Raw genomic sequence first — 17,287 nt, forward strand, 5'->3', positions numbered from 1 at the left:
TCAGTCTCAATCCTTCAGGCAAGGAGCATCAATCAGCCTGAGGTCACAACAGGCCCATTTCAATCCTTCAGGCAAGGAGCATCAGCCTAAGGTCACAGTGGACAAGTCTCAATCCTTCAGGCAAGGAGCATTAGCCTGAGGTCACAATGGGTCACTCTCAATCCTTCAGGCAAGGAGCATCAGACTGAGGTAACAACAGGCCCATTTCAATCCTTCAGGATAGAGCATCAGCCTGAGATGACAGTGGGAGAGTTTCAATCCTTCAGGCAAGGAGCCTCAGTCTGAGGTCATAACAGGCCCATTTCAATCTTTCAGGGAAAGAGCATCAGTCTGAGGTCACAATGGCCCAGTCTCAATCCTTCAGGGAAGGAGCATCAATCTGAGATCACAATAGGCCCATTTCATTCCTTCAGGCAAGGATCATCTGCCTGAGGTCACAATCAGTGTTACCAATTTCTGGGATTTTGTTTTGCACCACCTGGCTAGGAATTGGACTTTGTGGAGTTTGAAGTGTATTCCAGCTCCACTGTTCTGAAAAAAAAAAGTTTCCAGGGGCCATTCATGATGGATTGACATCATGTCACTCCTGCTATACTGTTTGCATATCAGTTCTGGCTGTTCCTGCCCTGTCATGATATACTTGATACAACTTCTCCAGGACATCACATCATGGGATACCATTCCCACAGGAGTTTCTTTCAACCTGACAGTGTGGTATTCCTTCACTTTTACAAGGCTGTCACTAGTCTGATTGACATCACACCAGCCACTGTGATTTTTCTTGGACATTTTCCCCAAGATCTGCATGATACATGCTGATAACCTGGAACATTACATTCAGATACAGTGTATCTTGTGTGTCCCAATAACTCGATCTCGCAATCTCACCTTCTTTCTTGTCAGAAATTTGTTGTAACTGGATGAGGTAATATTCCTCCTCTACGATGTCCACTGCTGTTCCAGAAATTGTTACTGGAGCTCTTCTCCAGTTCGATCACATTAGGCTCTCCCAACCATATTGTTGAGCACAGATTGGCTATTTTATACTCTGTTAAAGAGAACATTTAGCCCTAAACTACTTAGCATTCTAGGCTGTGTCTGTCAATGCCATAATCTCCAAATCATGACTTCGAGAGGCTCTATCACATCACCTTTTGACTACTCTCAAGATTGCACGATTTACACATCTTCAACTTTGGAGAGCTTTGTAAACCTTCTTTCCTGGGTACCAAAGTCCCAACCTGTGCAACCTCACATTTTTACAAGCCTTTTGCCCTTCATGTTGGCTTCAATTCACCATTTCAGATTAGACAATGTCTGTATGCCAGATCTTCTTGCTTGGTATCTCCCTATAACCACTTAGAGTAGTGAGCTTCTTTCACTTCCTGCCACCTACCTATTCATTAGCCTTGGCATACTCTCCATTGCCAACAAACCTGTGCTATCTAGGTCAAGGTTTTTCCCTTCCCTTACATCTGCTATTTATTATGGACCGTCAAGGTCTACCTATAGTCTTAACAACATATGGTTAGCTGGCAAGCCTGTTTTTCTGCCAATCGGCCTGCTTCACCTCCACTGGTGACTGTTTCCACTAAGTCTCAGTATTGGATTTCTGCTTGACTCTGTAGAGTCATCATCAGGACTGTTTGTTCCCATGTTTCATGCCCTTGAGCTTGGTTTCCTGAATGGTGATTGTTTCGGGTCAATGTGCCTTTCTTGTGTGGCATGGCATGTTAAGGTATTAAAAGTGAAAATGTTCAGATGTGGCAAGTTCTACTGAAGCCTAGATTGGCTACACCTGGAGCTCAGAGCAGCAGCTGAATTCTCAAGGTCGAATGTGCTGGAGAGCACATACAGCAAATGTAAATATTCTGTGTCATCAGACGGAAGAGGAATTGGTAACCATGGTACATAGCAACATGGAGAGGAAGAGGTTGGGCTAAGTGGTGGCCTCATGGCAATTGTGTATATAAGCCCAGATTCTGTTTATACTGTGTGGGGATAGTGTGGTGTGACGGTTGGTGTGATATTTGTACAGTGGTGTTAGTATTAGCTCGTGTGTTTGGAACAAAGAACAAATAAAGCCCTCTTAGGAGTGATAAACTGGAGAGTGCTGTTTTCTTTGATCTGGCAGCTGTTTCTCCAGGCACTCTTCCAAGCCAGAGGCTTGACTTTGAGGCTTCGCTCTGCTTTGCAGTGGAGAGATAACCAACGCCCGTCTTCATCCATTCGATATTGGACCAGATTCATCAACATCCCTCCTCTGTTTACTAAAGCTTGTCAGTCTAACCCATTGTGTGATTTGCAGAGACCACCAAGAAGGAAGTCAGGTTGTTTATCTGTAACTGTATATTTTTGAGTGATCATCTGCTAATTCACACAAATCTCACCCATCATCTCCACACAGTCGTGCCCTGCCTCTCCTTCAGTCCTGGGCTGCTGCATCAGCGTCCATGGAATTGAGGGTTTAGGTGGGAGTCCGGCCCAATAGGCCTCTAATAGCTCTAAGAAAGTTCTGAAGCTTACTGCGCAGGCACAGTATAACCCATTTGTGTGAATTCGCAGATGACCACTCAAAGAATTACAGTTGCAGGTAAGCAACCTGTCTATTCACATTATTTCCTGCTTGTTGGTCATAGTCACCTGTCTCCCTTTCCTCATGCATCAGTTATTCATCCCCCATTTTGTAGTCTGAAATTATCTCTCTCCTACATGTTTGAAGAGCACGTTATAGCACTTTTCATCTTGGATATTTGTAAATAAATCTCTACATGTGTGTCTATGTCCCAAGTAAGCAAATGATGTACAGCTGGATAGAAGGAGGAGCAATCCACCATGATTGGGTCAATGCCTACATGACATCCCAACTAGACAGAAACCCCTAAGGTTCTTTTTCAGTTACTTTTATTAGGACTCCTTCCTTCCTATGTCAGTTTAATCATTTAGTCCCGACTTAAACTTATCTAAGCCTATAAATATGTATCCCTACTTTTACTTTTATTATTTATTTATTATTTATATTACCCAGATAAGTGTGAATTGCTCCTCCTGCTGTCCCAGAATGACTATTCATGGTAAATACAACTTCTCATTCTCAGGATGGCAATCCACCACTAATGGAATATGTCAGGTGGGACTATTACTTCCAATGCTACTGTGGCTTGTAACACTCTTCTGCCAACAGCAGCTTGTGCTAATTTATACCTATCCAAATTATAATGCCTAATAAATGTTGTTGGCTCTTTACAATCAGCTACCTCACAAACATGTTGTGATAATGTAGATACCACATAAGCAGTACTGGTAGCCATAGACTCATTGAATGAGGACAAGTTAAATGTGGCCTTAGCTTGTTGTGATCATAGCACGAATGAATAAAGACTTTACTTCTTTAAGCAATTATTCTTTTTGACCTAACATGGATTAAATAAAACAAATAATGCTTCTGTGTATCTGAACTGTGAAGACACACACACACACACACACACACACACACACACACACACCTATTACTGTTCTGCTTATATCCAAAGTATGCCATTTATATTCTACTGCATGTAGATAGAAAGTAGGCAAATAAATTGCTTCTGTTACTCCCCTTTTTGAAATGTACTTAGGTAAAAACCTTGGATCCAGGATCAATATCAATCTATCTTGCTCAAACTGGAATGAATTTGGATTAATTGACAATGTTGCCAATTGAAAGACCCTTCTTGCTAAAGTTAATGCCTCAAGACAAGCTACTTTAAATGTAAGCATTTTTAATGCATATTTTTGAATTGGCTCAAAAGGAGAAATGGTAAGTCTATTCAAAATTAAATTTTAATTCCATGTCGACAAATGATGCACAGTTGGATATGTTGTAATTGTTGCACCTCTTAACCATGAGAGTGTCTTGATAATAGAACTCTATCACATCACAAAATTACAGATAACATTGATAATACTTGTTTTGTTAGGGTGTTTGGCCTCAACCTCTCTTGCAGAAACTGTAGGACACTTCACATCTCCTCCTTCCATTCTCTGAATATTGGAAGTATACCAATTTTCAAAAAATTTCCATGTCCTTATATATATATATATTGAGTTTCCGTCTTCTAGATGCAAAACTAGTGTCGACCACCCCTGGTGAATAACACTGCAGCACTAAAGTTCTACTTTCAAAATCCAAGCAGCTAGGTCTAGCCATTCTGGATTCAGATGAATGACTGGACCCTGACTTAATATGTCTGGATGTTTTGGCAGCCCCCATGGAAGCACCACAGGTATTTGCACTAATAAGCAAAACAAGGCCTCCTGGGCCAATACAGCACTATCAGTACCACCAATGCTTTCTCTTGCTGAATTTTGAGAAGCACACTCTGCAGAATCTATATAGGATGAAAAGCATAATAGAAACTGCTGGATCATGGAACTATCTGTGTATCAAAGGTTTCCACATCTTTGCTTCCATTGATTGGAAAGAAACATTTTAATCTGAAATTATTTGCAGAAGCTAATAAGCAAATTTGAAATGGCCTCAAGCAATTCTTCAAATGCTAGAAAACTTCACAATCCAGTGTCCAGTCTTCCTGAGGCACTAGATTCCAACTTGATATTTTTCTCAGTCCATCAAGACAATTTATTTGATTCTGCTATCAACAGGAACAAATGCAGACCTCCCTGGTTGTACATATATGCTCAGATGGTCATGTTAGAATCATAGAATCATAGAGTTGGAAGAGACCACAAGGGCCATCCAGTCCAACCCCCTGCCATGCAGGAAATCCAGATCAAAGCATCGCCGACAGATGGCCATCCATCCTCCGTTTGAAGACCTCCAAGGAGGGAGCCTCCACTACACTTCGAGGGAGTTTGTTCCACTGTCGAACAGCCCTTACTGTCAGGAAATTCCTCCTAATGTTGAGGTGGAATCTCTTTTCCTGCAGCTTCCATCCATTGCTCCGGGTCCTAGTCTCTGGAGCAGCAGAAAACAAGCTTGCTCCCTCCTCAATATGACATCCCTTCAAGTATTTAAATAGGGCTATCATATCACCTCTTAACCTTCTCTTCTCCAGGCTAAACATCCCCAGCTCCCTGAGTCGTTCCTCATAGGGCAAGATTTCCAGACCTTTCACCATTTTAGTCGCCCTCCTTTGGACACGTTCCAGTTTCTCAATGTCCTTTTTGAATTGTGGCGCCCAGAACTGGACACAATATTCCAGGTGGGGCCTGACCAGAGCAGAATACAGTGGCACTATTACTTCCCTGGATCTAGATACGATACTTCTATTGATGCAGCCTAAAATCGCATTGGCTTTGTTAGCTGCCGCATCGCACTGTTGACTCATGTTCAGCTTGTGGTCTACTTGGACTCCTAGATCCCTTTCACATGTTGTCTCCTTAAGCCAGGTATCCCCCATCCTATATCTGTGCATTTCATTTTTTCGCCCTAAGTGCAGTACCTTACATTTCTCCCTGTTGAAGTTCATTCTGTTAGCTGTGGCCCAGCTTTCTAGTCTATTCAGGTCATTTTGAATTTTGATCCTGTCCTCTGGAGTATTAGCTATTCCTCCTAATGGCGTCCCTGAACCACTGGCACAAAACTGAGTGGAACCAATCATACTGCTTTTCACTCCAGAGAATTTATAGTGTGTATTCTGTCTTGAACACTCCTTACCCTTTGAGCTGAATGACTTGCACAAGAAGCCCTCTAACCTGTGAGACTTGCATCTCCTGTTATCTGCACAAGGCCCTGTTTTACCAATGGTACTCCCTTCTTCAAATTGTCCCACATCCACCATTTTAATTCCATTCTCACAGATATGAGCAAAAGTACTAAAAATGCCTCTTGCTTTTTATTGCTTGTTGATGGGATGCAAGATGCCTTTGAAGACCCCTTGAATGAAATTTTCCCTATGGGGTCAACTACATCATCAAAATGAGGAACCCCATAGTCCTTGCTAACCACGTTAAAACTGCTGCTCTCAATAATACTATTTACTTTACCTCCTGCTTCAGTTTGTCCTTCTTTCCTCCAAAAGGATCAAAGTATTTTTGTATTTATTTGAGCCCCTAAGTAGGTTAACAATCCCATTAGTGATAAATGACTCTTTTAATAGTTTATTTAAAAATCATAACATTCTAGGCTCCATAGAGTTAAAATCAGATTCCCAATTATTTTATCCTTAGAATTTTCCTTCAATAAAATATCATCTAGATAGGAGTACAATTGAACCCCTCTCTGTCTGAGATAAATTAACAAAGGCATCAGTACCTTTGTAAATACCCTTGGTGCTAATCAAGAGCCAAACGGCAAGGTTCAGAACTGGTAGTGTTAGTCTCAATATTGAAATCTCAAATATTTCCTGTCCAGAGGCACCATTGGAATATGAAAGTATGCATCCTTCTGATCTATTAGATCCCTGATTTTTAAGTTCTCTTTTTTATCTGTATTGTCTCTATTTTGAACCTCAAGTATCTCATGAACTCACTGAGATACCTCAGATTCAAAATTGGATGGAAATCCCCATTGCTTTTTGGACAGTAAAGAACATACAACAAACCACTGATCCACTAGCAGCTCCTGTGTTGCTCCTATCTCCAATTTATAATAATAGTAGTCCTTTAGCTGAATAGAAGAGAAACATCATTTGTTCACAGGAAAACACTTTTTAAATTTTCTGATCTGTTTCCTCCATACCTCTCTGCATATATGTAGCTCACACAGCCAGACTTCCAAGGTATGGAGAACAGTTTGTAACATAAATGATTAACAAGTAGTAATAGACATGCTTCATGCAGTGTGTGTGTTCAACAACAGAGTGCCAATTGCAGCAATCTACAGAATAAAAAAAAATTGTGCACACATGTTTTGCTTACCTTTGCTAAGATGAAATTTAGTATTCCAGCTGGTATTCTACTTAATTGCAAAAGTACACACTGCTAATGGAATATATATATATATATATATATATATATATATATATATATCCAAGTTAGCACTAAAGAATTGCCTGTCCTCCTGGGTCCCTGCAGGTGTTGCAAACTGTAAGTTTCATTGTTAATTACCATTGGCCATGCTGGCTAGAAATGATGAGAGATTTGGTCGAAAGCATCTGAAGGGCACCAGAATGAGAAAGGTTACTATAGAGCAGAGGTGGGCAGAACACAGTAACATCTGCAAGGGTTTCTGATTTCCAGTTGTATAACACCAAGAACAAGAACAATGAAAGGGGGTTTGCTCATCTCTAAATTTAACTGTGGAAACAAAGCATAGTGGGGAAAGAACCAGCAATCAAATTTTGTATGAAACCGAACTATGAGATCAGTTCTGGTTTTAACCATATACAATCATTCTACCAAGTGCAATGAAAGCTGAGACACTGCTCAGTGCATGGATCTATCTGTTAGATCCCATGGTTTGCAGGTGCATGGAAAGATAATTCCAGAATAATTAGAGCCCAGTCACGGGCCAGGAACTGCAGGACTGGGACCTGGACGAAGAGTCTGATGAGGAGTCTAAGGAAGGGACCCAGACAAGTCTCCCAGACAGGGAACAGCCTGCAGCTCCCCTGTTGCAGAGCAGCCCTAGCCAGCTCTTCCTGCTGAGGGCCTCAGCCAGCTCATCATGTGGAAGTGCAGCCTCAAACAGCAGGACAAGGGCAAGACTCACCTGCTGATGAAGCAGAGGACACAGCTGAGGTCTTAAGTCTTCAATCAAGGAGCAGGGACAAAAGGATTCAACAAAAGATAGAACTAAGATGCTCAGCCAGGCTGCGGCCCAAGCAGCAAGCAAGCTCTGATTAGAACCAACTATTTAAGAGACGACTTTGTCTAAGAGAAGTGCTAGAAGCAAGTAGTCCTGTTCCTCACTCCTGCATTTCCTACTTCAAACTTCCTGGCTTCTTCAACCCTTGGGCCATTTTGACCTTGATTCTTGCTGCTTCCCTTGACTCTGACTGCCTCAACAATGCCTTTCTCATAACAGACTCCTACAGGCATAGGCCTTTCTCATAATGGACTCCTGCCTGCATTATCAGTTGGTAGCCTGTGTAGGTCCTTCGTGAACCAGAACAACTAAAACAAATGGGCCAAATAGAGTAGCTTCTGGCCATTCTGGGGTGAGGCCCCTGCAAAACCAGCAGCCTGTTTAGGACCACTGCATCGAGCATGTGATAACTGTTTGAGTATTGCACTAAGATTCCAAGAGATCAGAGTTCAATGCCCCACTTGGCCATAGAACTCCACTTGGGCAAGTCACACTTTTTTCATCCTAAAAGGGAGGCAATAGTAAACCTCCTTTGAATAAGTCTTCCCAAGAAAATCCTGTGATAGGGTTACTCTAGCATCACCATGAAGTTGTAAGAAACAACCTGAAAGCACATAACAACACAATGAGAGAAACATAAGTCAAATCAAATAGAAATTTCTCTTGTAAAATAGGAAATACACACAAGAACAGATTCCCAGAGAGAAAGAGACCTGCACTGAAAGGTAGCTTCAGCAAACTTGCAGTTGTTTGTCTCTTCCACATGAACACATACTTGCCCTTTTCACTTAAGTGAAAGAAGGCACAGAGAATTCAACACTGAGCTTTCTGCTCAGATCATCTTTTAGCTCTCATACATACAGGGTAGGGATGTGATTCTTTCACTAAGTTTCTTCTTGAAGGTTGCATTGAATAATTTCAGCAATTTTCTTTCTGTTGCAAGAAAGATTTTGAAAACCACACAGTTTTCAAAGGCTATTCACAATTCAGGGCTTATTCTGTGAAAATATTCCACATGGTTGTTTTGCACAGAATTCAGAATTCTCTGTGTTGGAAACAACATTTTCTGTGTGGAAAATACACTTGGCCCTTAACTTTCATGGGTTTGACAATTGCCGTTTTGATTACTCATGTGTGGGTTAAGCCCACACAGGTGCACATTCCTACACTTACTCCCGCTTGGGCTTTCCCCTGGAGGAAAGGAGCAGCCAGGAATAGTGCACACAGATTCCTCTCCCCCCCCCCCATCCTTTAACTGGCTTCCCTGAGCCAGTTAAAGGACAGGAGGGGCAGGTAAGAGGAGCAGATGTGCACATTCTTCTTCTTCTTCCTCCCCCCATCGTTTAACTGTATGGGGTGGGGTTATTCAAGGTTTTTCAACATTCACGGGAGTCATTCCCACCTAACCCCCATGAATGTGGAGGGACCACTGTAATATTTCAATGCAGAAATATTACTTCCTGTGCAGAAATTGTTTTCTATGCAGATCAACCATGTGTGAATTTTACATAGACTAAATCCTCAATTATAGCATTATCTGCAAATAAAACAATATTTTCTGTTCAAGAATTAGTATTTCTTCATTGAAATATTATCTTCCATCCAAAAAGGTGTTTCCTGAGCAGAAAATGCATTTCTGTTTAAAACAACCACATCAGACAGAATTAGTCCCAAACTGGAAGATTCTCATCAGTCTAGAATTCTTCTTATAACAGTTCTTCAGTACTAAAAGCAACAACAATGACATATTTTTTCAAATATTTTTGGAATATTTTTAAATACTTTCCATCCCTAGTGTAGGGTATTTCAGAAACACACACACACACACTTGTGGATATGTGACATCAGAGTGGGCACAATTATTCGGAAAACTGACAATTGTCTCAGGTGGAGGATGCTAGGAGTTGGCAGCATGATTTTGGTGCAAAGAGCAGCATTCTACATAATCCACTTGTACCCCTTTAGACATATTGGAGAATGCTGTCACCTAAATAGACTGACAGGTAAATAGACTGACAATCCAGTCAGCCTGGAATGGAAGGAGGCAACATCTTGTTAAACAAAATGTCTTGGGCCAACTCCCAGCTAACTAAGGATTGGCTGGTAGCTGTAACACCATTCATAGATAACTGCTGCTACCTCATTCCATTATTTAGTTATGATAGTTAGATAGAACAGACTTTATTCCATTGAAAAGAATTAGGAGAATAAAGGTGCCAGTGTCAGGAAGGCAGAAGGATAATGCACTCTAAAGTTAAGGTCTCATCTTTCAACATTAGGTCCCATCCCAAAAGCTGCTTGACTTTCACTAGTATTGCTAATACAATGGGAAACATTTCCCTTTCTTTGAATTGTGTCTGCAAATTTACAGGAGGTAAAAATAATTCTCATGTTATATATGCATTGCTTGGCATGATATGTGAATACAGTGACAGAGAACAGAGTCACACATGCTTCAAGGCATGTTTCATAGAATCATAGTTGGAAGAGACCGCACGGGCCATCCATTCCAACCCCCTGCCATGCAGGAAATCCAAATCAAAGCATCCCCAACAGATGGCCATCTAGCTTTTGCTTAAAGACTTCCAAGGAAGGAGACTCCATAGAATCATAGAGTTGGAAGAGTTTCCTTCAATGCTGAGAGATTTTTCCTTCGCTGTCCACCATTATCACACAACACACAACCTAACTCATTCCTTTTCCCCTAAGTCTTGACCTGGGAGAGACTGTGGCACAAACTCATACCTACCAAGAGGTTTGGTCAGGCAATCACCTCAGGAGCAGCAAATACACACAACTCCCCCTCCCTACACCAGGAGGGCCCATGCAGCTCTGGAAAGGTGCTACTACAGACATCTCTCTAGGGTTCACTAGGCATTGATGAAACTGACAACTATAAATAGAGTCAGCCTCTGGCAGAGGTGATGCCACTGCCTTCACCTCTTCCTCTGTTTCTTTCCTTCTATGGCCATAATATGGTAAGGTGTTAAGAGCTTTTAAAAAATGTTTTGATACTCAGAAACATTAATACTCCAGACGCATAAAATTCCATTCTATTTTTGTTTTTTTAATTGTTAGTGTCTCTTAATTTCAGAAGTTTTTAAAATCTTTCAAGTTGAACAGACCTTTGGAGGTTTTTCAACAGAGGCTGGATGACCACCTGTTAGGGGCGTTTTGATTGTGTATTCCTGCATGGCAGGGGGTTGGACTGGAGAGGTCTCTTCCAACTCTTTGATTCTATAGGGTTTTTAAAACCACAGTTTATAGTTTCAAGAGGGTTTTCAAAAGAGCAGTAGATGAAAAGCAACAGTAATCTGCCGTTAAAGGGACTGAGCTCTCTTATATTACAAATCTTTGAACCAAACTGGCCACTGAAACTTCCTGGCCAGTCTGGATAATCTAAGGCAGTGATGGCGAACCTATGGCACGCGTGCCAGAGGTGGCACTCGGAGCCCTCTCTGTGGGCACACATGCTGTCGCCCTAGCACAGAGTTTTCCAGAGTTTCTTATTAGAAAGCCAGAGGGACGTGGCACTTTGCAATAAATAAGTGGGGTCTGGGTTGCAGTTTGGGCACTTGGTCTGTAAAAGGTTCACCATCACTGATCTAAGGTATCAAACAGATGGCCCAAAAGGGCTGCCATTGGGCCAATCCAGGGTCGGGGTGTGCACAGGATGCACCTCCCCAGATTATGCAGAGGCTAAGCCAGGGCCGCCTAATGCAGGCCAAACCCGGATTCAATAAAAACAATTTATTACCTTTTTGCAGCCCATTCTGGACCACAGCAGCAGCTGCCCTCAGGCTCGTGGCATCTGGTTGCTGTGGTTCCATGGTGATCCTGCAGCAGTCAGGGCAAGAGCAGCCTCTAGCCACTTCTTTTGCCCCATCTGCTTTGCCCCTAAGATAGCTATAGAACATAGACCACAGAGGAATTGCAGTCAATATCATGTAATGGTAGCTTCTCCAGGACTCTAATCTTCACCCACTACACCCAATTCCATGGGGTAGGATATCTGTTGTACCATAATGTTGTACAGAATTCTACCAGCCTACTGCTCATCAATATGATAGATCATTACAAGTAGATAAGTTTGTGTTTTCATTCACAACATCACATTTGGTCAACATATCGTGCCCATCGATGATCCAAAACACACTGCAGAAATAATCCACTTCAAGACTGCTTTAACTGCCCTGGGTCAGTGCTAAGGGATTCTGAGAATTGTAGTTTATTGTGGCACCAGAGCTCTCTGACAGGTAAGGCTAAATGTCTCACAAATCTACAGTTCCCAGAATTCCCTAGCATTGAGCCAGGGCAGTTAAAGCGGTCTCAAACGCAATTATTTCTGCAGTGTGTTTTGAACTTGTGACTATCTCCTATCTAAGTTGTGGGATTCTGCCCTGTGTTTCAGAGGTTGTAAGAATGTTGTTGAGGTAAGGACAAGGTAAGTACATGAAAGAGATCAATTCTGTGAACATACTGTCTTTGGAGGCCATAAAGTTAAGCCAGTACATGTCCAGGCCCATCTGAAGTTTGCTAGAGAGCATTTGGATGATCCAGAAGAGGATTGGGAGAATGTCATATGGTCAGATGAAACCAAAGTAGAACTGTTTGGCAGAAACACAACTTGTCGTGTTTGGAGGAGAGAGAATGCTGAGTTGCATCCAAAGAACACCATACCTACTGTGAAGCAGGGGGGTGGCAACATCATGCTTTGGGGCTGTTTCTCTGCAAAGGGACCAGGACGACTGATCCGTGCACAGGAAAGAATGAATGGGGCCATGTATTGTGAGATTTTGAGTGCAAACCTCCTTCCATCAGCAAGGGCATTGAAGATGAAATGTGGCTAGGTCTTTCAGTATGACAATGATCCCAAACACACTGCTTGGGCAACGAAGGAATGGCTTCGTAACAAGCATTTCAAGGTCCTGGAGTGGCCTAGCCAGTCTCTAGATCTCAACCCCATAGAAAACCTTTGGAGGGAGTTGAAAGTCCGTGTTGCCCAGCGACAGCCCCAAAACATCACTGCTCTAGAGGAGACCTGCATGGAGGAATGGGCCAACATACCAGCAACAGTGTGTGCCAACCTTGTGAAGACTTACAGGAAACATTTGACCTCTGTCATTGCCAACCAAGGATATATAACAAAGTATTGAGATGAACTTTTGATATTGACTAAATACGTATTTTCCACCAGAATTTGCAAATAAATTCTTTCCAGATCAGACAATGTGATTGTCTGGATTTGTTTTCTCATTTTGTCTCTCGTGGTTGAAGTCTACCTATGATGTCAATTACAGGCCTCTCTCATCTTTTTAAGTGGGAGAACTTGCACAATTGGTGGCTGACTAAATATTTTTTTTGCCCCACTTGCAGCTCAATTGAATCAAATAATGTTTCAGTTCTGATGTTTCTTTCTTTCCACTGATGCAGCAAGGAACTACTATGATTACATATATGACTGTTCCATATCAGTTTTCTCTAGGCATGTAGATAGCTTGAAATCATTATATCAGAAATGCATACTGCACATCAGAGTTTTCATCCTGAGAAAAGGAGAGTTGTAGGATCCAGTTGTTTTCCTTAGGGGTGTTTTCAAACAAAACTCAACTCATTTGAAAACTGATGTGACACAGATTTGCCATGACACTTCAGACAACAGAACACTTCAACAGGACTGAATGAATAGATTTTGCTCGGCTATATTTAATCTCGGAAACAACCCCCATCTCTAGTGCTATGGAATTGTTTTCCTGTGTCTTGACTCAGTAAAATTTGGCCCTGTGGATTTGAGAATGATTCAGCTTTATGTAATTCTGTGTTCATTTCAGCTCCTTGGATTCATTCTGAGGAATGAACCTGTTTCAATGGATGAAAAACAAAACAAAGCAAAACAAGGACTTACTAATGGGACTGAACATTCTGTGCAGTGGTGAAAATTGGATCTGCATAATCCAAATCATGTAACACAATTCAAATGTATCAAATCCCATGAATAAAAAGCAGTGCTATAATTCCTCTTTATTCACAGGATAATCATGGGATATTTGTCACATCATGCGATGTCATGTGATAATCTTTGTCAAATTGCACAATATCGATGGGAGCATCCCATGGTACTTCTGTCTTTTCCTCCAGTGTGATAAACTCCTGTACTAATATCACTGATGAGAATGTAAGCGGATACATGTCTGTACAGTCACTAGACTGGGACCAACTATCTGCCATACTGGATAGAAAGATACCTTGCCAGGTGCTCTAGATGACAACTTGACATGAATGGAAACCCTGGAGAATTAGAAGGCCAAGTGGCAACTGAAGAAAATTCCATGATACAAATCTCTATGCTTGACCACAGTTACCAGACTTGGCATATTAGCCAATGAGGTCAAAATAAAGACTGTAAAAAGTTTTCAGACCTCATTCATCAACTACTTTGCATACTTGCTGAATAAACATTTCAACATTCTTTTAAAAATGCTCTAGAATCCACATTAATGAACCATTGTGAACAAACTTCATATTTAGAGTTGGGTTTACATTTTGGATGTTTTTCATGCAAGTCCTGTGCCAATTGACAAACTTCAACAAAAAACTAAATACTTGTTTGGTTCTAATTTGGACTATCATGTCAAATAGGTTTTAAAAACTATATGCTAACCATGAAATATATACATCACTACAGATAACGCCAGGCAATTGTTTTTAGCACTGTCTGCACGTGCGCACACGCGCACACACACACACACACACATATATATTTTAAAAGGAATGACATTCCCCATATCTCCTCCATATATAGTACCCAAGATGGCTTACAACAATATGAAAATTACAAAACAAAATCTGCAGCACTAGAAATTAGGAATAGAGACAGATGCATCAGATAAAACAGTCTTGAAAAAAACAGGGTGTGGAAGTCCATCAAATTACAGGTAAAACAATGAAACAAAAGCTTACCACAGACTATAGGTAGAACCTTTTGGTATGCCATTCTGTTTTGCCACTGTAAGGCACTTTCTAGCACAGTTTGTACTAGCAATGAACTAATGGGACAGAAAGCCATCTCTCTTTCCAGAGAAAGTTGCATTGACAGCTCCTGAACAGCTTAGGAGCAAGCAGGCCATATTTTTCTCTTGACAGAGATGACTTCCTATGCCATCCCTTCCACTTCTGTGGTGCTCACAGCTATTTTACTCTCGCTGTCCTGTTGCTGACAGTATTACTGCCATCTTTTTTGAGATAGATATACTGGACAGTATAGCATAGTACAATTTCAGTTTAATTCACATGTTTCTCCCTGCACTTAAATGTCTGTAGGATTAAACCGCTGCCTCCACTAATGGAACTGTATGTGCTGACAAGCTCCACTTCTGTTGCCCATTCACTGAAGTTGGACTTATTTATCAGAAAAGACTATGAGTACAGAACTCACCAAATTTAGGTTACCACATGTTCTGGGATGCAGTGCAAGAGTCCAGAATGTGTGAAACCTTGTGTGCATAGACATCTATTCATAGATAGATAGCCTGATATTCAGAGATAGATAGCCTGAAGAAGAAGATTCCTCCCTCCATGACATCTGTCATCATCCAACCTGGGAGGGAGTGAAAAGGCAGGCCCAACTCCATCAGGGCTACCCAGAGCAAGAAGAAGGGCCCTCCTTCCACTCCATCTGCCATGGTCCAGGCCTCAGAGGGAGAGAAGAACCACTGGAGTTCATCCCCTTCCCCATAACCATTCTCTTCTCCTTTTGTGTCATTTTTTTTAGATTGTAAGCCTGAGGGCAGGGAACCATCTAAATAACTATCTATAAGCCGCTCTGAGAGCCTTTAGGGCTGAAGAGCAGGGTATAAATACAGTAAGTAAGTAAGTAAGTAAAGGAAAATGTGCCACTAACATGTATGGATACTATGTGAATATGGTCAGTGGTATCAACCTTAACATCCTATATTCAGTAGCTGCTAGTTTACATGCCTATCTGAATGTTTAGGCATAGCATGTATTCATGTTATTTTCTTCTTGATCATCTTAGCCACACCTCTTTCTGCACCAGTTCTGAGTTTGTTAATCTTCCATTTTATAGTGTTTTTTTCTCTCCTCTCTATGTCTGAAGACTACATGTTACAAAGGCTCTCACTACAAGAAGTTATGAAACTGTGAATATTTATAATTAAATCTATGTCACATGGTTTTACAAAGAGGAACAAACTTGCTTGCTTTCTCTGCTAGACCTTAGGGGAGGGGAAGGGTGCTGTGGAAGTGGTTGTTGCTCACCTTTTGCTTTTAAGACTACCGTATATACTCAACTATAAGTCAATCTCATGTATAAATCAAGACACAAGTTCCAACTAGTCTCCCCCCCTCTGACAGCAGTGGTAAGCTGGCCAGAATGGATTTTAATGTGGGTTTTAACTGTATTTTTATGGTATTTGTAATTTGCGATTGTTTGATATGTTGTACACCGCCCTGATTGTAAGAAGGGCGGTATAAAAATAAAATTTTTATTATTATTTATTTAAGAGCAAGTTTTGAGGCCAAAGTTATGGATTTTGGTATGACCTGTGGGTAAGTCAAGGGCAAAACTTTGAGGCTCCTCAGGTCCATGGTAGCTCTTCAGTGTTTCCCCAACAGTAGACAAAGGCTGTTTCTCTGATGCAGCAAGGAAGCACCAGAGCCCCGGCTACAGCATTTTTTTCCCTTGGAGTGGAGTGGAATGACATGCACCCTCTGCTCCTTCAGTCCTACCAAGAAACCTACTTTTACAGTCAATTCTTCTCAGAATGGAAGCTCTTTACTGCTGGCCCATCCACAGTTGTCTGCAGTGGCTGGCTTGTCTTCTCACAGAGAGTGAAGAGGAGGCGGGGGTCAAGAGTCAGTTGGGGGAGAGCCAAATGTAAAAGGAGCTAAGATAGGGAGGGAGAGAAAATGGGTGTGCGTTTGTGTGTGTGTGCATGCATGCTGGACTAGGGAAAATGGGGAAGGAGGTGTGTGTGTGTGTGTTTGTCACTGGATCAGCTGTTGCTTCCAAAGAAATAAAAATTGCCCTGCACTCTCTTTGCTTCCAGCAGCCCATTCCCAGGCATGGCGGGAAAGTGGGAAGGAAGGTGTGTGGATGTGGGTGTTTGTCACTGAATGAGTTGCCATCATTGGCATTACCATATTGACCCATATATGTCAATCCAGGATTTTGGGGTCAATTTTGGGGCATAAATTTCTTGATTTATAGATGCGTATATATGGTAATTGCTCTTGTGAAGTACATTACTATCTCTCACATTTCACAACACACATCAGGATAAGGCTAAATAGCATGAATAATGCACTGGATATGAACAGGGACACAGACCTGCAGCCATTTCAAAGCATGATCAAACTCCATTTGAAGAAAATGTGAAGACATTTCTAATAACATTACTTTCATTGTCATATAAAGAGAATGTGGAGAACTTGGTGAAATAGTAGACTCTCTTCACTAGCCGCTTCTCAAACACACCTGGGATACCTCTAAGGTTGGTACAGGGTTGACACTGTGGG

The 17,287-nt window shown here is 41.5% G+C and overlaps 1 protein-coding gene across 1 annotated transcript in view; it reads right to left on the minus strand.

The window, feature by feature from the left end:
- The window catches only part of SORCS3 (sortilin related VPS10 domain containing receptor 3), a 652,615-nt gene that overhangs the window by 8,514 nt on the left and 626,814 nt on the right, over positions 1–17,287 (minus strand). The gene's annotated exons all lie outside the window — the stretch shown is intronic.

Source organism: Sceloporus undulatus, chromosome 3, assembly GCF_019175285.1.
Source record: "Sceloporus undulatus isolate JIND9_A2432 ecotype Alabama chromosome 3, SceUnd_v1.1, whole genome shotgun sequence".
In the NCBI taxonomy this organism is placed as follows: domain Eukaryota; kingdom Metazoa; phylum Chordata; class Lepidosauria; order Squamata; family Phrynosomatidae; genus Sceloporus; species Sceloporus undulatus.